General features: G+C 44.6%; 1 long non-coding RNA gene across 1 annotated transcript in view; it reads left to right on the top strand.

Moving 5' to 3' along the window:
• The first annotated feature begins 11,652 nt into the window (after positions 1 to 11,652).
• The window catches only part of LOC114017144 (uncharacterized), a 35,144-nt gene continuing 25,752 nt past the window's right edge, over positions 11,653 to 21,044 (top strand). Inside the window, exon 1 of the long non-coding RNA XR_003562025.2 lies at positions 11,653 to 11,885. This is a non-coding gene — a long non-coding RNA (uncharacterized LOC114017144). The remainder of the gene's footprint in view (positions 11,886 to 21,044) is intronic.

Here is a 21,044-nt window from a genome sequence, read left to right as displayed (position 1 = left end):
GTATGTCTGAAAGTGGTGCTAGAAGCTGCATCTGCAGAGGAGGCTTGACATCCAAGGGAATTTGACTTCTGCACTCCAGGCTGGAGCTGAATTTCATCTTTCAGATTCATTGCTAAAGCGTGTTGAGACATTTGTCTCTCCCATGGGTTAACAGAAGTCTGTAAAATTGAGAATTCAGCATATACCACACTGAATTCGTTACCTAATCACAGTTAACTAGAATGCCTTGTGTAGGGATGCCCATGAGGTAGTTCTATATTTTTCTCTATACTCTTTTGTAACCTTCCATATTACAGTCTTTAGATTTCAAATGACACGCTAGAAGGAAAACTTACTATTTGGGAAACAGTAACCCGATAGGAAGAAAGTATATGTTGCAGCATGCTCTGCTAATGTAGCTTACAGCTCTGCCTCTGCGAACCCTTCCTCCTCTGCACTAGTATCCTCTGCCCCTTGGTCTGAGTATCTAAATTCTCAATGTCAGCTGCTTTTGTGTTACGCTGATGAAACAAATCTACAGCTTGCTTGTAAAGAAAAGGGCAGGTTCCTTTTCTGGGCATATTGTTTTCTCCACCAAACTCTGTTAGTTTTCTTCCCCGTGGAAGAGTACTACTGGGAACGCCTGAGTGTTGTCCTGGCTGAAGGGTGACCTACCTCTGCCTGTAGCTCAGGAGCTGGGGAAGGACCTGGAAAGCACAGCTGTACCGGCCAGTGGGACTGCTCACGTGCTTGGTGGTAGGTGTAGATGGTTTTGGAGGAAGCATAATGTGGAAAAGTCTTGCTGAACAGTCTTTTGCACCAAACGCCAAACCTGCACCAAGATGAAGATAGACTACAGTTTTTTACCAATATTTGCATCCTAAGAATGAGGAACAGAGCCCTGCTGGAAAAAAGAATGAAAAATTCAAGTACAAGACTTTACATCAGGCTGAAACCTTCATCATCACAGGTTAACGTTCCGAAAAGGCAACCCTTGTGTTAGGGTTATGCTAGGTAGCACCTTGTAACTGGAAGGGCTTATATGTCACGCTACATTGGAATAGGCATACACTTTTCACCTCAGCTCAGTAAGTTCTTGGCATCAATCACAACTGCCTCCTTCTTCACCTGAAGTGGTTTACACAAAACTGCCCATAATTCACTCTTTCTGAGGTTCTCCAGCTCAATGAACCAAATCAAACCACCCCTGCAGATTACGGCAGGCTCACTGCTGCTCTCTTCCCTGCGCACCACGGAGAGCAGGAGGTAAGTAGAAAGCAGTTACAGTGCACCCTGTCTGCGTGAACCAGCCTCATTCTTCATTTTGCATTTGAAGTTCTGGATTTACCCTCCTCTCTCCACCTTCCCCAGCAGCTTCCCTCCACCCTGGGTATAAGCCATGTCAGATGTTGCTTTGTTCCTTCACTTTATAGCAATGTTGCTGCTGCGCTTTGCGTGCAGATGTTGGGGTCATAAAACGCCAGCATCATACTCCTTTCAACATTTTCTTTTTAATCTTTTTCTCCACACAGTTCCTCCTACCTCCACCATCCAATAGGCAGTTATGCAAAGTCCGTTCGCACGTGTGCTGAGTCCTTAGGGTCTATGGACCAAAGAAGGTGGCATGAGCACAGACTGCTGTGCTAGCACTGGCTTTTGCACAGTTCAGCTCCTTGCTGCAGTGGCCAGGTACTCTGATACTGGAAATTTTAGCTTCCAGTCTCAGGAGGCAGGAATCAGAAAGCTCCAGAACCTCCTCATCCAGCAGAGCTGAAAAGGAGAACGAGTGCCATGATTGCCATGACTGCCTCCTGATACCTTCTAGCTGCGGGCCAAGGATTTCTTAGAGCAAAGCATCAAAGCAGAGAGCTGAGTTGTAATATGAGGGGGTATGGAGGAGCAAGAGGATATTCTTCTTTCCTTCCTTCCTTCCTTCCTGGGGATTCCTGGCAGTTAAGCTGAGTTCAAAAGCATGGAAGGATCAGGAAGCTATTTCAGTGGATGAGGCCTCTGGCACGTACGCTTCAGTCTGGTGAGCATCTTGGTGAATGCTTTGCAGTGTGGGAGGTTCCATGCTGAGATCAACAAGTCTTCCAACCTTTAGTGCTATTCTGGTTCAGTTGGAAGCCCCCATCTGTTATTATCCTCAAGAGTCTCCCTGTGTAGCAGGGTCATCCCTGGATGTGAAGCTACAGCTGATCAGATGTTACTTGCACCTTCTTCAGTAGGTGGAAATCTAGAGACTTACTGTGTGTGGTAAACACCTTCCTGAAATCTGTATCGCTGCCTGGGGGGTGGGAAGCCAAAAAAAAGCAAGGCAAAGAGCAAATCCATCAGTTTCTATTGCACCTAAAGACCTGACTTTGTTTGCAAGTGAAAATGAGATTTATGTTATCAGCCTGCTCCCTTAATGATCATTGGCCGACAATGCAAACCCATCACCTAATGGAGTATGACTGGCAATCCCCACTAAAGAAAGAGCTCTGGTTGGGATGGCAGAGTTTGATCCAGGTTAGGTTTGAGGTATGCTGCCAAAATACTGAAGGGACTGAAGAGGGTCAGAAAGAGAGAGGCACTAGCGGCAAAAATTTTAATCAATTAATTTAGCCCCGTTTCTTTTTTTTTTTTTCTTTGCTTGCAAAATGTTCACGGGCTGATTACAGTTTCTCCAAATCTATTTCTTATTCAAATTTACTGAATGGCATCTTTTGCCCTTTTAAAAATAAATAATATTGACTGATTATAAACAATTCTGTGGGAGGACACGCTGTTCAGTATTCAAAATATAGTCTGATTTAGCTAATGACTTGGTCACATGGATCACACAGCATCATTTCTCCTCTCCAAGTGACAGCTATAGATCTTGTGAGTCAGGAGGAAAATCAGAATACACCAGGGCTATGGATACTAAGGGAGTAGGATCTGATAAACAGGTTAAGGGAGTTTTAAACTTGGCGCATCCTAGAAGAAAAATCAGCCCTCCTGAGATTCGCTGGCTGGGTGCAAAGGTTATATTTAACTTTCTTTGCTTGCCTATCTCAGACAGAGACTTATACCAGAGAGCCAGAAAGCCCCTTTTATCTGTGCATGTCCTAACTAGTTCTGAATCTTTAATAAATGGAGAATGGAAACTGAGCATAAGCGAAGGAACACACAGGGTATGGCAAAATCTTGGATTTACCTTTGTGCTGTCTGACCAGCATGTTCTCAGCTGCAGTGGAAAGGATTCTGCTTTGCTGTTATTATAAGCCAACAGTAAATTTTTTACCTCCTGGTGGAAAAAAAAATAATATGAACACAAAAATTGTGACTGAAGGAGAGACTGAGACAAAGTGTCATCTCAGCGCTCATCCTGAGCTGAGGAATTTTACACCCCACCCATTCCCCCAGGGCTGTGCCCACAGTCTGTGTCCAGTTCCAAAAAGTCAGACATGAGTGTCCACCTGAGGTCACGGGAGGGATGGGGCAACCCTGTCCTGCAGCACATGGAAATGTTTAGGTGCTGCATCTCCAGTGCTGGGGACTGTTACAAACATGTTAAATTCCCATCTGTAGGGAAAGACACCCACTGAATTAATCTCTCTTTGTGACCAGTCTGGACAATCTCATGAGCTTCCTTCCAGTACTGTTTTTGGGACTGGACACAATATAAGAAAAAGGTCCCCAAATCCTCCTTGCCCAGGCCCTGACTGAAAGGCAATTTATTCCAGGCTTTCGTCTCCTGAGGCTCTGCCAAAAAGAGGGTAACCCGAGTGATTTTTGAATGCAGCCACTTGAAGTTCATCGTTTCCAGGTTCTGTGCAAGTGAAGGTAGATTGCCTCAAATATTTGCATAGCACAGTGCCGGGAAGGAGCATGAGTACAGATGATGCAAATCAAACCTGTATCTGAATGAAGTCTGCAGTGTTGTTTCATCTTTTGCAGCATCACCAAGGTCTAAGCAGATGTGATTCTGGCCTAATCTGAAATACGGGACCAGGATTAAGTTGAAATATTGGGAAAAGCATGGAAGAGAAAGGCTGAGGGGCTCTGGCAGGGCTGTGCAGGACAAGCCGCACATCACCTGCCTGCACACGAGAGCCTCTGGGGCCTTCTGCTCACTGCAGGACTGTTCCTAACTTTACATTAAAGCTAAATTTAGCAACACAAACAATATGATAGAGTCATATGGAAAAAAGCTCAGAGACTGTGAATCCATAGCATTATTACCAGCACAGAGTTATTTCAAAACAGCTGTTAAGAAGTAGGGGTGTGCTTATGCATGAAAATCCAAGTGGAAGTCTTTATGGCAAGAAACACGTGCTTGCTTTTATAAGTCCACCTCCCACCCTTATTTTTTTGCAGTTTCACCCTATTGTCAAATTCTATTTCTTCCACTACTTTTGCCTTCCAAAGAAAGCAAACATGTCCCATTTCCAGCAAAACGCTTATTCAGTGCCCGTCTTCCCAGTGCTAATGGCTTTCTCAGATGGAAGATGTCGTGCTAGGCAAGAACCAAATGAAAAAAATAAACAATTAATGGGCAGGATTCATTGTTTTTTACATGCCTTAAAATTTTGCTTTCCAGATTGGCAGCACCATGGGAAACCCAACACTTGGAGGAAGAGCAGTGCATATGGTGAATATGGGGGAAGTGAAGATGTAATTCAGGTAATAAGTGAACGCTGAGAGGGGTTTTTTCTTCTTTTCTTTTTTTTTTTTTTTTTTTTTTTTTTTTACAGGCAATGATTTTATAGCACATATCATCAAGTCCATATTAAACAGAGTTTCTGGGCTAATGCTTTCCAGCCTTGACTCTTAGACTTAGTAATTGTTCCAAATAGTACTTTAAAAGGTCTTAGCTGTATAAATACATGAGAACTCAATGTTTCCCTTGTGGAATAAATAAAAAACAAGTTAGATTAAAAATAAATTTCTTTTTTTAGTATTTCCAATTATGTATTGGCCAAAGAGGAAAAAAATCTCTATCACATGAAAAGGACTTGATGTTCCTAATGTTATTTTACAATTAACCTCTAATTTGATATTAGTTTTGGATGCACAAAAGGCCTCAGAGAAAGCCTACATACATTAATTTCTGCAGGGCAGACTTACAGAAGAAAATCAAGTTCAATAAGAATGATTGTTCTTGGCTATCAGACTTGGGGTAGAGACCCCCTTAATGTGACAGATGAACTACCCGCATACAAAGCACTGGGAGGACTAGGGGCCAAGCTGCAGCTTGTTCTATCACCACAAAATAAGCTTCATCCCATAGCAGCACCATCTATCAGGGTCCCCACAGCACCCCACTAGCAGCACAAAGTGGTTTTCTGCACAGACACATGGAACTGGAACTGCTCAATCAAAGAGCATTTGAATTCAGCGGCGAGAGCTTTGTCCAGTCTGATTTTAAACTAACCATCAATTCATCTTTTTGCCATTTCAAATGATTCTTTTGCCATCTGATTACATTTTCTTAATTAATATTTTGCTATATATTAACTGCCCTTTATTAAATGCAAATTTGCAGAGGATTAAACCATAGAATAGATCTATGTTATATTGACCATCACAGTAAAAATCTCAATAAGCACGAGTGTTTTCCTTTGTTTTAGAAATCAATGGATATTTAATTAACATGGGGTAACAACTCTTGTAACTAGAAGAATCCCTTCAGATTTAAATGAAATCATTACATATGTTAAATCAGAACACAGATATATCTGAATAATTTCAAAGTTCTCTATGAACAAGAATGAATTTAAACACCCTCCATTCTTCCAGCCTGGTGCAAAATGTGATGCTTTATCCCAACATCCTCCTAACCTGGACACTCAGACACCCACTCAAGAGGGAATGTGGAGGATGCTCAGAGGCCAGGATGCCTGGCTGAAGGAATGCAAACCCATGCCATTTCCTGAAGCATTAGGCAATTCTTCCTGGCAATAGCTGGTAGGTACTAGAGACCATGTTTGCTAAAGGTTAGAACATCCACAGAAGACACAAGCAGTCTTCCCATGAGCATTGAGTTGACTCTCATACACTAAAAATCCTTAAGTATTTTCCAAATTTTCATTCATTCTGGGTGCTTAATTTGAATTTAGGGTAGCTTAGCCTGTCTGTCCACCCAGCCCTCGATATTGGAAAAGCTACCGGTGAAGGCATTGCTCTCCAGCTGGGACTTCTGAAGTCACTTAATGATGTCACACAGACTGATATTCCATGGGAGCTGGGTGCCTACGACTTGGACACTGTTGATAACTCTTGTTTTTAATTTTTTTCTTTTTCATCCCAAGAAAATCTAAAGAAAATTTTCACACATGCAGTGTTTCCAAGACAAGGTTAAGGCAGCATCTGATGTTTGGGAGTGGAATTAAGGAAGAATTAGTACTAGACCAGCTGGCAGAAAGAAGACGATGACAAAAATCAGTGTGGCTGGAAGGAATATTTTCTGGGAATTCTGGAAATTCCCATTTTGCCTATCAGTACACGGCTTACGTTGTTATACTTGTCCTTGTGTCTGAAATAAAACCAGTGATACCCTTCAGGTTAAAGTCATGCATCTCCTTTGCTGTGTCATGATGCATCTGCAGCATGGCAATGTCTGGGTAGATTTTTTGGAGGGAGAGTTATAAGTCTTGCTTTCATGGGTTACAAAGATCATTTACACCATGAAAGGAAATAATTTATTTTAAACAAAATATTATTTATTAATTATATATGAGGAATAAAGGGTTTGTTTGTTTGGGGAAGCAAAAGGGCTTTCTCTTGGTTCAAGTCCCCCTTTCTCCCCTCCTTCAGGCTGTCTAACATGACAACATCCCCCCTCCTCATGCTCAGCGTTGTCAGTGAGGGGCTGGGGATCCTGCATCCTTAATCACTGCACCAGGGCGGGAGGGGGGTGAGGGGATGCACAGTGCAAGAAAAGAGCAAAGCTGACTGAGATGGATCGCATCGTTTGTGCCAGGACTGCAGACCGCACACCTCAATCCAGCAGCGACACTAAATAATAGTAAGCCCCAACGTTATGAATAGGCTGCGGAGTACAGGGCCTGGATATGGACTTTATCAGATAGCGACCTAGAGATTAACCTCCTGGCCCCCTAATCGGGATTGTGCTGGTACACCATTTATTACCCGTGTCGGGCAGGGGGTGAGACGGGGAGAGAGGGGGCAGACGGCTGCAGGCAGAGCAGGCAGAGCATGCCCGCCGTGCGCGGAGCCGGGCCAATTTCACAACAGCCGCTCTGTCTCCTGCTGAAGGTTTTGTTTTGTTTTCTTCATTGGATTCTAGGGTAAAAATTCTTGGAGTCTTTATTTACTGCCAAGTGGAACCACCGTGTGACTCCGGAAATACCTGTCGCCTAATTAAATTGTCTAGAGAGGAATTTTGGAAAGCACTTCTAATTCAGGAGCTTAATTTAGGCTGGGCCCATGCACCAGAGCTTTCTGTCTTATTATTAGATGGAATTTTAATCATTGCAGATCTCCCCCCACTCCCAGCATTTTTTCCTCTCTCCCCGTCCCCTAACAACCTGATTCTGGCACAATTCCCTTCCCCTTTAACCCTCCGGAGCTAAAAATAATATCCTCCTGGAACTAACCAAAAAAGAAAAAAAAAAGAAAAGAAAAAAAAAAAAAGAGCAAGCAAGCACTGAACCAGAGGTGTTTAATTAGCAGGAGTGAACTGGAGATGGGTTCAGCAATCATTTTACAGCAGCCTGTCTAGAGACAGACCAAACGCATTATGAGAAAAACCCAGCTTATGGGTCCCGGGAGAAAGGAAGGTGATGTGTTCTCAGGGCAGCTTAAGCCTGTAACATCTGTAAGATGCAGCCCTCATATGCCTGGATTAAAACAAAAAAAGGTCTTGTGGCGAGTGAAAGGATGCTATAAGAAAATGGCCTTAAGTAAATGTTTCAATCTGGCCAATCACTCTATGCACTGTTATTTTTTGCAGTTAAATTGCACTTTTCCACGTAATTGCACAGAGGAATGAGATACAGGACACAGGAGTGATGGAGACAGCACAGGGTGGGCAGTGATGGTACCCACACAGATCACAGACATGTCACTTTTCTGAACCAAAGACCTCAAGAAAGCAGTGGCCTCACAGGTGGTTAGGAACCATGAACGTACCTTTAAAGCACACTGAAATCTTTAGATGGGAAGTATAAAGTGTGGTTAAAACGAGTAGGTCAAACTCTTTCAGACAGTGCCTGTGTGTGCATCCAGGGCCACAGGTAACAGCCTCTGATCCTGGCATCTTCATGCAACCACTGGCAGAGAAAAATGCTGGAGAAGCTGCATGGACAAGTTGAGCCCAGCCCAGGCTGCGTGAGAAGTAAGAGCTTTACCCTGTCCGGTGGAGTCATCCTGCATTTACAGTGATGCAACTGCCACCATGAATGCATCTTCGGCATTTTTCACTGGAAATGAAAGGAGATCCCAGAACTTTCATCTTCCTTGCAAAAAAAGGTTTCCTTGCTGCAATCAGATTTTGCTAGGATTACAGGAAAACTGAGGGAATTCCTTTTGTTAATCAAACCTCTCTGGCAACTGTAACGCACAAGCAGCTCTGCTCTAGCATGGAGTTTTAAACTGGATCTGTGTGTGGACAGCACACACTGGAGAGTTTTTGCTCAGAGGGTTAGTGCTGCACACTTTCCCTACAGCTGTTTTAATTCTTCTGTGTTGCATCAGCTCTGGGCACCAGCCTTCGCTCACCCTGGGGTGCCCCGCAGCACCCAGCTCCGCACCGCTGTGCCATGGCAAAGGGAAAACTTGTCTTCTCTGAGGACTGAAATTTGAGATTTTCTGTTTGGACAAAGCTGAGAAACCACTAACTCAGCAGCTGGATTTAGTCTGAACACACACACACCTACACACACCCAGGATTCTCCTCCTGCTGCAGAGAGGGTAACATCAGTATTGCTTTTAAACCCAGGGAGAGCAACAGAAGCCACAGGAAAGCGAACAGAGAAATGCATTGACCTACCACCTCTTCAAGGCAGAGGCATCTAGAATGTTATGTTTCTTTATAAATACTTACACATATAGATGTCTATAAATCTGTAATATATATAATACACCTGGGTTTATGTTTCCTACACCCCTACGCCTGCACAAAGCACATTGCTACCTGGAAAAGAGGCGAAATGACCACCTGACACCTGATCTGCGCAGGGAAGTGCTTCAAATCCAGCCTGGGATCTGGTGCCAGATTTGCCAACCTGAGCACATGATGGGTTACACAGAAACGGCTGGGAGTATGAGCTCACCTCCCATCAAAGATATTCATTTGCAATCCTAAACTGAAGTGCTTGGATTTTGAAAGATGTACATGCATTCCCATACATCTATAGATAAACAACTCCCCTAAATTTTTGACTTCTTGCAACTTGGAATTGCTTTTTTTTGTTCAGCTGTATTTACGGGGCTAGGTTGCCTGCTAAGACCATTAAGTATCAATCATTCATTGTTTCATTAGTGCTGAAATGACTCTCTAATTGACTTTGTAGTTCAAAGCAACTTTAGCACAGGCTCAATGAAGTCTTCCTAGAGGCCTCTCTGCATCCTGCCTTTCATCTGCTGTCACTGGAACTTAATGGAGATGCCTCCAGCAGAAGGATGGTAACAGGCAGATCACTTGTTTGTAGGATATTGCTTTATTTTGTATTTAGTTTGATTTTACTTTTTTCTTCCAGGGTCTGATAATGACTTGATGTTTCTGCATTATGGGATATTTGTCTGCTAATTATCTAGCCAGGAGCTAAGCCATCACATAGTGGACTCAGGAAATACACCATGATACTATGGACAGCAGAGGCGCCAAAATGTTCTTGATGCTTTCAGAATCCTGGGAACGCTTTTTAAATGGTCTCTTGTTTTTAATCATTCTGCAAAGGCAGATTTTTTTAATTTAAGTCTGAAGTTTATGCACACTTCCCTTGGCCTGATTCTTTTTACAGGCACTGCGGTGCAAAAGCCCTGAGACTCAGCAGTGCAAGGGCAGGCATGCAGAAGGAAAAGCACTGAGTGTCTTCAAGCTGACTAACAGCCACCGGCTCCTCCCTTCATCCAGCTGAAACGGACCGAACCACCGGGGAGCCCTTGCCACAGCAGCGCAGGAAAGGGAAGCAGGAGGGAATGCTGCTTCCCCCAAGCTAAAGATAGAAAGCAGAGTTCTCCTCTGCTTTTGGCAGAGGAACAGGAGTGGCATTTCCCCACCTACTTCCCCTTATGTTGGCCCTACCAGCATGGAAGGCAACATGCTACAAAACTGCAGAGGAAGCAAACTTGCAATGAGAAGAGACGCGCTGCTAAAAATACCAGAAGCAAGCAGTTTTGGCTGGGAGGCAATGCATGGGGTGCTGGAGGGCCAGAACTGGCTTGTTAAAAAACATACCTAGATCTTATGGTGCTGTGACATGGAGACTTCAGCAGCCAGTAACAAATCTTTTTAAAAGGCTCCACATCTGCATCACCGCCTTTGAGAGAGCAGCATCCTGGGGACCGTTAACCCCAGCTAATCTCTAGTGCTCACAAAAGACCCTGCACCGAGGTCATTGTTGTTATTACAAGATTATAATAAAATAAATATGCTGTTGATCTGGTTTAAATGTGTCATGCTCTCAGCTAGTACTGGTAGAGATTTCACCGTGCCGTGCTTAGGCCAGCTGCAATTCCCAAGTCATTATCTCACCTTTCCAAAAGCTTCTGTTGAATATTGGAGTAGGAATGAGTGTGCTTGATAGCATCAAAGGTTTGAGTTTATGACCTATCACCTTCTTACAGCGTTATTGCTTAATTTGTGGTGGATGGGTGAGATCTCAAGACTGTTTCATGCAGGTGCAGATACATCAGCTTACTCCTGCTGGAGCAGAATTTCTAGAAACCAGGAGACAGGTTCTCCATGGACCTGGTAGGATGTCTCCAGATTTGCTCCAGAATGAGAGGAAGCATAGACCCCGGCACATACAGGATCTGCTCTCCTCATGTAGAGCAGCTCAGCTCACAGTGCTGCACTAAACTGCATCCCCCAAAGCCCATCACAGCTGCAGGTAATAAACAGCTTCTGTGCCCAGGCCAAGAGCTGCTTTTGCTTTCATTTGTCATGTCAGCACCACGGCGGTCCTACACTTCTGCAAAACCTTCCATCAAGCCGTAGCTGGTAAAGCTGCTCACAGAGCAGTTCCACTGCAGGGAGCCCACAAATCAGTGTGTGCTCAAGCAGAGGCAGAAGCATCAGCAGCATGGGTAGCCTGGGCTGTCCTGTGTCCCACTGCACCCAGGTGCAAGGGAGAGCTCCATGTTACCACCACCACCACCAGCAGCAGCAGGTCTGGGACAGTGCCCTAAAGCCTCTGGCTGCTGACTTCAAAGGAAGAGCCTTTGCCCTGGGAACTCCTGCCATTTGGCACGCACATGCCAAAATGAGTAACAGCTAATTTTTAACCTAAACATGGGTCCAAAAAGAGGGCAGAGGTGTAAGTGAGGTGAGAGGCAAAAAAAAATGAGAAACCAAACCCTTCCCCCCCAGTAAAACTCTGCTAGTTTCCAGGTGATTCCTTTTATTGCTTTCTGGTGCCTCCTGATTCTGATCACCTGCCTGGGGATCCTGCCTGGTACCCTTAATTAGATATAAGCAGTGCATTAAGCTATGGGGTGCTGGGGGTTGGTGTGGGGGGTTGGCTGGGTGCTTTTGTGTGTCCTGTTTGAGCATGCAGCCTTGGTGGCCTGTGCTACTGGGGGTGTTTGATGCGGTGGGCTCTGCTGCCTGTTTTGCTTGTGAGCATGGGCAGCAGCGATACCCAGGAAGGGCAGATCAAAGCAAGGAGGGTTGGATAAGCCATTGGATTTCTACTCAGCGTAGCGGAGCTGACAGCAGTCATTTCTCTCTGAGCTAACTGGTCGGCATTCAGGTAAATAAAAATATTTTGTGCTGTTAGCTGTGCCATCTGCTACCCCCCCACACCCCACCCCCACCCACCCCCCCCCGGTGGTGGACACAGAAAGCTGCTGCAGGGAAGAAGGCACTGAAAGGCCCAGGCACTACCTCAATTCTCTGTGTAGCTTAAAAAGAAGGTTTCTGCAAAGAGCTAATCCTGCCTGCCTTGCACAGCCTGGGTGCAATGTTTGAAAGCAGTTTTTGGTTGTGATAAGAAACGATTCTTCTCTGAACAACAACAAAAAGGTGTTCCTTTACAGGAGTCTGTTTTTAAGGTCCATTCTTTTGTAAGTCTCATATTCAGGTGGATTTAAGGGTGAAGGGAATGATATGCCTTATCAAAAGGGCCACTGTGGAGCTGCTTTGGTGGCTGTTTAAGAAAAAGCTTTGTCAGAGGTCAGCATGGGGAGGGGGTGACCTGGCCCCTCTGCTTTCCAGCACAGGACTTGGTGCCACGGGGGGTTCAAAGCAGTAGCAGGGGCTGGCCTGGCATGTCATCACTTTGGCACTTCTAAATTGCTTTTGAATATATTGGCAATTTGAACAGTGCCAGCTGCAGTGTTTTTATTAGATACTTCCTGGAATTTGAAATTAATTTGAAGGCTTAAGTTCTTAAAGTCAGGAGAGTCTCAATTTTCTCTGCCACTTTCATCGAATCAGACAAAATATTGGATCTAAATGTATCGTGACCCTCCCACCTTGGGTAAACTTAAATGAACTAAAACTTATTGTATGAAAATCTCAGGTGCATTGTAATTTACTGATGATCTTGGCAGAGCCTGGTTTTGGATAGTTTAATCTGAATTCTCGCGTATGTGGACCTCTGAAGGCCTACAGGTTTGCTTCCATGACTTCAGTAGAGCTCTGCACAGCAGAACAGGTGAAAAATGGGGGGAAAGGAGTGTGTTTCAGCTTCCAATGAGCTGAACAGAAACAGAACTGACTCTCTGCTGTGGTGTTACTGACATCTGAGAGCATTCAGGTGGGCTCGGGGATTGATCTCTGTTCCCTTCAAGGCAGGGGTGAGCTTAAGGCAGGTACTCTTACAACTGGTTGTTGCTGCCTCTCATCCCGTGTCACCATGAAAATCAGAATATGCAGTCAAGATCAACGCAATATAGGAAGTTGCAGCTTGATTTATGCAAATATATTCGATTTTATGCAAATGCACAACTGACCTTTCTTTGGTCAAAGTACATTGGCAGGTACAGGCTTTTGAGCTCGAGTGCAGAAAAAATGAAAGGTGTCTGCACCGTGCGATGGAGATTTCTTCAGAGAGCAAATATCTCTGGTTACCTACAGCAGAGACTATGTGACAGAACATTTTGCTAACGTTTCTTGAAGAGATCTCCTGAATCCTCACAGAGAAAAGCTGGATGGACTTTTCAACAGAAATTTATTTTTAGCAGAAATAAGATCTTGCAGCTGAACTAAAAAGTATTTGAAAAGGATTAGTTTTTAAACAGAAAAAGGCAGCAGGGGAAAGACAAATCTGAAAAATGTTCAGTGATTTTTTTAGTTTGTATTTCAGGAAAAGGCTTTTTTCAGTAAGCTGGTTATTTACTGAAAGTCATCTTCAAAAATACATTTACTTCCAGTGTTGCTTGTAGCTTTCTTTAAAACACTTGCAATCTGCTCTCCCCTCCTCTAAATTTTCTATGAAAAAACAACAATATAGTTTTGGGTAAGCAGTAAACATGATTGAACTCAACAGCTGTTGGGAGTTCATACGAATGTTCAGAAACATTATTTTAGAGGAATCTGATGAATTCTTTCTTCTCTGCAGCAATGAGTTTTTCTGAGCCAATATACCCCTCTCCTGTGCATTAACTGATCCTGAATTTTACTACACGTTTTCTAAGTATTACTTGTGTATTAGCAGCACAGCTTCTCTGTTAGCCATAACAGGTTTCAGGCAGCTAAACCCCACGCATAGCTTTGAAAACATACCCTCACTAAGCACGCAGTCAGGAAACAAAAGAAAGCAACATGAAAAAAAGAGGAAGGGGAGAGGGCTGCCTGTGCCCAGGGCTCTGGAGTACGATCTAGGCAGGGCTGATGCACCCTGGAATGGACAAATACACACCACGGGTCAGGAGAACAGCAGTGTGAAAACGGGAGACAAACCAGCATTTCGGCTGTCTTTTCTGTGCAGATGAAAGGCTGAGGGTGTTCTCATTGAGGCAGCTAATCAGGGATCTGTTGTTGTTTTCTCTTTAAACAAGAACTGAGCCACACTTAGCTCTAGATTATAACTGGCCCAACAGCAGAAAGGTGCCATCGGAGCTGGACTCGGAGCCCTGCCAAGATGGGCTCAATCCTCCATCAAGGTCAATCCCACACAGCGGGATGAGTCCATCCTCCATCACAGTAGTGGGGTGCTGGAGCTGGTTGCTCCTCGGCTTATGTTCCCCAAAGCTTGGTCAATGATACAAAGATTGTCTGAAAGCTGAACTCTGATTTAAATCACAGCTTGGCAATCCACAGGACATAAACTATAAACTATAGTAATGACCTGGAATGACAATACCAACATAGAAATGTTGTCAATCCTAAAAAGCAGAGGCAATCAAAAAATTAATCATGGTGGGCACAGCTGAACTGGTTGATAGGAGGGGAACTGGACTCACTTCAGGACTAAGCTGGATATCCAGGACAAGAAACCCAGCAATTCTAATGTGCAACACTAGCTAGGAAGCAGACCCACTGAGATATTTAGGCATTTAACTCCTACCTGGCTGCCTAAGAGATCATTTTAGAACCTCAACACTTTTGTAGATCAATCTTGGTAACTCATGACAAAGAGATACTGCTAGTAAAATCGTAGGTGGCTTGGCTACGTGGTTGTCCTTGCGTTTCTGTAGGTTTCAGCTGTTCGGTTTGCAGATGCACTTCCAGCATGCCATGAGGTGCTGAGCGGGCAGCCCTCAAGCCCCGCTGCTGGCTCCAGCCTGGGCTGATCCCGTGCTAACGGCAAGGAGCAGCCTCGGGCACGAGCCGACCTTCCCGCTCTACGTTCAAACTCAACGCAGTGTGTTTTGCAAAGCTTCAAAGTGCCACTTAATGGGACTTTCATTTTCCTTCCAGCTGAAGGGAAAGTGTTGTTAAACTCCCAGGCTGGCAAGTTGGAGTTTACACAGATGGAACAGTTAGTGCAAACCGCAGAACAAATACCAGCGACCAACCAGTTTCACACTTCTAAAGAAAGAAAGAAAGGAATGGCAGCGGCAGGCCAAAGCAAACAGGCCTTGGAAAACTCGAACCCGCTGGCTGGAATTTTCAGCTGTTACTTTTCTTTTCACATTCAGGCTTTTTTGGAGATCTCTCGATTCAGCAAAGCAGCGAGGGCTTTTGCATTCATATGAAATGATTTAAAGCTCCGTGAGGAGTGCTGTGCTCAGTCCCAACAACCACAAAACATACATTGTTTGAAATTTTATAAACGTGGTTTTCACTGAGAGCCACACTTTTTTTTTTTTTAAAAAAGAGTTCATTTTCTTTCCAGCAAATAATATGTTGTTGAATTTCCCACATATTGCCTAGCTGTGGCAGCGGGGTGTGTCACTTTGTACGCTTTTTGCTTTTTAAACCTGAGGACAACTCCTATGCCCCCAAAAGAGCCCTGACTCCTCTGTCTTTCCCTGGGCTGTCATCTGTCCCTGCTCCCCTCCAGTGACGCTGCCCAGCTGAGGGGGGCTGGGTCCCCCCGGGGCTCATCCACCCTGCCCTGCAATCAATCAGAAAGGTCATTGCTGAGCGTTGCTGCCTGAAACCTCTGCACCACCCTGCACCACTGCCTCGGAGCAAAGGACCAGAGCAGGAATTAATCCAGGTCTCTCCCATGGCAATGGAAGCATAACCTCTGGGCCAACCCCAGAGGACTTTATTTTATTAAGACACAGGGGTCGTGCCTCCCTTCATTCAGCCAGCCTTTCATTCTCATCCTCCAGTAACAAAGAAATTGCTAAGGAATTAAAAAAGGCATCTCATGTGAATACACAAGGCAGAGCCACTAGAGAATCTCCACTTGGTGTCTGAGACCTGCTGGGTAAAACTGTTAGGGGTGGGTAAATCAGTTTAGATAAAATTATCTTCTTGTATTCCCAGAGACCTGCATTCAAATGCAAACCTCATTATGAAACTGAAACACTTCATGCTGTGTAAACTGTGACTTGTACTAACAACACCGAGGCAAGTTCTGCTCCCACTGAAGCAGATGTTGGTTGGAGTAACTTCAGACTGCTCCGTCAGCGCGCGGGGTGTCTGCAGGGGCCTTCTCCTACTTGGGATTTACAGTTACGGAGCTGAAGCAGCATCTTGTTCTGAGCAGTTTCATTAACAGTACCTGTTTCTACCTGTTTTTACTTCCACGTACCAGAGGTTTGTGTTTTCCTCCTTGCTGTATTAGCAGCGCCTTCCTACCCCTGCATGCGCAGCAAGACTATCCAGTACCTCAGGTATTGCTGAGATCAGATTTTACTAAATCAGTCCAGACTTCACGTGAAGTTACGCAAACCCAGCTTAATTTGGTGGAGAGACTTCACTGTTCATTCTGGCTGAGACATTAAATGATGCTGTTTGAGGTTGTAAAAATGAGTGGAATTAACTTACGTGATGAAGGAGGAGGCAACTTGACAGAGGGAGTTGAATAACAAACCAGTTATTCTAACCAAAACGGTCAAATCTTAAGCAACAGGGGGCTGTGGCCAAAAGCGATCACTGTACACTCAGCTAACGAGCGCGGGGACCAGCTGCAAGTTTAAGGCTAGGTCAGGTTATCTCTGTGTTAGGTGTGATCTGAGACAGCCATGCAGACAAACCCCTCCAATTCACCCCTGGTTTATCTTGCATGCTCCTGCTAATTGCTTTCCTTGCTACATCACTTTGTACTCACTCAGGGTGTAAATTCCACTTGCTCTGCATGCTTACTGACACAATAACAAGGGGCCTTCACTGGGACACCTTCCAGGAGGACAGAATGGCAGCAGAGCAGGTTGCCCAGGGAAGCTGTGCTAGCTCCATCATGAAGGTTTTAGAGACGAGGCTGGATAAAGCCCTCAGCAACCTGGTCTGACCCAGCAGACCCTCCTGAGGTCCTTTCAGACCTGAATTACCCTGCCATCCTAAGGTGGGCACCTGTGCTGTAGAACTGGGGAAGGTTTTCTGGGCACAAGGAGCTTAAGGGACTTGCAGGTCCCCAGAATTAGTATAGCCTCTCCCACGTGGCAAGAAAGAGTCCATGTCACATCTACCTCCCCTTGGGTGAGATGGTGCGTATTCAGAAATGGTATCAACAGCCACCCACAGAGCAATGCAACTGGGCTAAATCCTTCCTTGGTGAAACACTGGAGTGCTGGTGCACCATCAGAGACGTTGTTGTGACTCAGTATCACTTAGAACGGGGTTTATTTCAGCTAATACATCTGTTTATACAATTATGCTAAACTGGACCCAGTGATTCCTGAATTTGCAGTATTTTTCCTTTATTTCAATGCCAAGTCTGTGCAAAGAAAAGAAGATAGTGTCTAAAAAAGGTGGTGGTGGTGGTGGGGAAGATTACAATCTCCCTCTTCGCTCTGCAGTTCCTGCTTACAGTGACTAGTCCCTCCCTTTCAAACAACCTTTGCTGACAGACCCCCACGATGATACATGGCAGGATGCACTAGAGTACCATGGAAGCCAGTGCAACGTGACGCATTTACTGTACTACAACGTACTGTATCTCAGTGCTAATGACGTCTGGGTATTGCAATAACCTCCACAGGGAGCAACGCTGCAACACCTGCTTCTTCTGGATAACTGTCTTCATCTCCTTGCTGCAATGGAGAGGCAAAAAAAAAAAAAAGAAAAAAAAAAAGAAAAAGACCTCAGAGAGGCTGCTGAAGTGGAATGTCACATTAGGGCATGCTTGTTACTGACAAACCATTACAAGGTTGCCAAGTGTTCAAAAAGATGCTCCCAGGATTGCTAGTATTGGAAAATTTTATGTAGCATTTAATCATCCAAGGTTCAAATTATGTGCCATAGTATAAACAGAAAAAAACAAGAAAACCTTTCATTAAGTGATGTTTAGTAATCGTTACTCACATATTATTATATGATAACATACCATAATAGGGCTTGGAACATAGGTCCAGTGGTAGAAGCATCTCTGACATTGTGTGAAGCTAACGAGGCTTGAGGGTCAAATTCTGCCCTCAGTTAAATCAGCAACGTGTGCAATTGTGTTGGTGCAATCAAAAATTAGTACTAAAGGGCACTTCTCAGGAGTGTACCAGTTCCAAGAATGAGCAAAAGGCCTTGCCCTAGGTAGGATCATCTACTTTTTACCAACTATTTTTGATTTGACATGGGATTACTGTGTCCAGCAAAGCACATCACCACCCTAGTAACACACAGAAGGGAGATTCGGGTATCTTTTCCACGGGCTTTGCATTCCTCGCGGGGTGCGGTGGGAGGGGGTGTTTGCTGCTGTTACCCTTCCACAAGGTGAAATCATAGAATCGTTTAGGTTGGAAAAGTTCTTTCAGATAGATCAAATCCAGCTGTTAACCCAGCACTGCCAAGCCCACCACTAACCCATGTCCCCAAGTGCCACAGCTACACATCTTTTAACACCTCTGGGGACAGTGATTCCACCACCTCCTGGGCAGCCTGTGCCAGTGCTTGGTCATCCTTTCCATGAAGAAACTTCTCCCAATATCTGATCTAACCCTCCCCTGGCACAACTTGAGGCTGTGTCCTCTCATCCTGTTGCTTGTAACCTGGGAGCAGAGACCGACCCCCCTGCCCACAGCCCCTTTCAGGTGGTTGCAGGGAGCGATCAGGTCCCCCCTGAGCCCCCTCCTCTCCAGGCTGAAACCGCCAGCTCCCCCAGCCGCCCCCCATTAGAGTGGTGCCCCAGCCCTTCCCCAGCCCCACTGCCCATCTCTGGACATGCTCCAGCCCCTCAACATTTTTCTTGTAGTGGGACCCAAAACTGAACTGTATTCGAGGTGCGACCTCACCAGTGCTGAGTACAAGTGTATCCAGGGAAGCTGCTGGGAGCTTCAAAGTGTGATCCCTGGGGATAATTTTCCTTCTGAATGTTTCCGGTGGGAATTTCTAACAAGTTAGCACAGCAGTTTATGAGATCACCCTCTGCTTTCTTACATGTGTTGCTAAGAAGCAAAATGAGTTAATACCCAGCTGAGATGAATACAAGACACGGGTATTTATGCCTTTCTTCAGGCTCTCTTCGAACTCAGGCAGGCATAATTATGTCACTCACAAACACTTTTCCAAAATTTTCCTCCTATAAAAGGAATACCTAATCTTATACCTATTAGAAGATGTATAAAATTATTTTTATTTTTCATGAAGATTTAGACTCTGGAGGAAGAAAGCGTTTGGGGGCAGCACTGATACACAAATTTACTATATTCTGTCCTATATGAAGTCCTGTTCATGATCAATATGAGACACTGTCAGGAGGATCTTCTGTTGCAAAATGGTGAACATATGTAGCAATACATATGTCTCCTTTGTAATTCAGTAAACATTATGATTTGTGGACAAACGGCCAGTGGTCAAAAGGTTAATGTTTACCCAGTCTGAAACTAATATCTGAAAGCCATTTATCTCTGCAATGATATTGCCTGTACACATAAAGATTCTGTGATTTCCTTTGAAAAAATCTAGACAAAATCTAGTCTTAATATAGCGGGCATATTCCTGAAACAATAGAATTGAAATTTCTCCTCAGCTCAGAATTTTTTCTTCGATCTCTCTTCTATTTATTGATTTTATTGTTTCCATAAATACAGGATTTAGGTTTTGCTCTCCATTTAAGATCAGCTACAGAAATATGACCATTCCTTTAGTTTTCTCAAGTATATAAAGGACTACTTGTAATTCTCTTTTTGTCTCAGCAGATGTGATAAAAGCCTTGAGAAATATCCCCGTGGTTGTCAGAATGAATGTGGAAAGTTACAAGTGCATTTTTTTCTGTATAGATGAAAGCCATTGACAAATGAAATAATTTGCCGAGGAAATGATCCCTATTTGCAGAATAGAGAAAGTTTGCTCTTAGGTGCATACACTCAATTCATAGTAACTTTATCAAAGAGCGAGTGGAAATGCTCGTGTGGCTTGTATGTGTCCTTTGCAATTTCAATTGCTATTTGAGCGTCAGCTCCCACTGATAGGAAAGAACATTCTATTTGCCAGGTGAACAATCCTCCTCCTGGGCTGTGCACACAGGAGCGTGCACACCCAGTTTTAGTCAAACACCGGGTGAAGGTGAATTCAGCATTTATTCAGACTCTCCCATGGGGGACACTCCTGTGGAAATCTCGCTGTGGCAAACCATAGGTTGCAGTTTGGTATTGTGTCTCCTGCCAAAGAACTTGTACACAGGAAGGCTATTAGAGGACTGGTTTTAGCTGCAGTGATTCGTTCCCTCTTTCTCTATCGCTGAGCAAGTAACCTGCAACTGGAGTTAAATTGGAACCTGGTATTCCATCAGTATCCTAGCTAGCTAGAGAACCAGCCCAGGAGTGCCCTGGGCTTGGTGCAAGCTTAAATTGTAACCACTGTGTGGTGAATATACACTCCAAGCAGCGACTACTGGCATTAAATTGGAGCTGATGCTGTGTATAGAGGTCATCTTGGGAACCAATGTTGTGTGTAGAGGGCATCTTTTACATCTCATGAACTTTAAGCTAGAAATAGAGCTGGTTGCTCTGATAACACTCTGCCTCACATTCTTGTCTCTATGCTGGCTCTGTATGTTCAGATTTACTGCAGACTGCTTCCTCATAAAAAACTCATCTAATGATGCAACACAGCATCATGCAGGGGATCCCAGGCTAAATCCAAATGAGCAGGTCCCGATGGAAGTTGTCACACCCACTTGGCTATCTGTGGTGCAGGACCTTTGTTCATCTCTGGCTCAGGTGTCTCTTCACCACCCTTCACGTTGTTAGGTAGGGACATGCTGGAAGGAATGAGCCCTCCCTGCCCTCCCAGTGACAACACGGGCAGCTCCTGCATGTCCCAGGGCCATGCCCCATGTCCCATTCAGCTGCTGGTCCACGTCTCTGGCTGAAGGGTCCGTGGAGGGCTGCCTGTCGTTAAACAGCTGCCACGTTTC

This window comes from Falco cherrug, chromosome 10 (assembly GCF_023634085.1).
Source record: "Falco cherrug isolate bFalChe1 chromosome 10, bFalChe1.pri, whole genome shotgun sequence".
In the NCBI taxonomy this organism is placed as follows: Eukaryota; Metazoa; Chordata; class Aves; order Falconiformes; family Falconidae; genus Falco; species Falco cherrug.
Note: the sequence above shows the minus strand (reverse complement) of the source record. Positions and strands in the feature narration are given on the sequence as shown.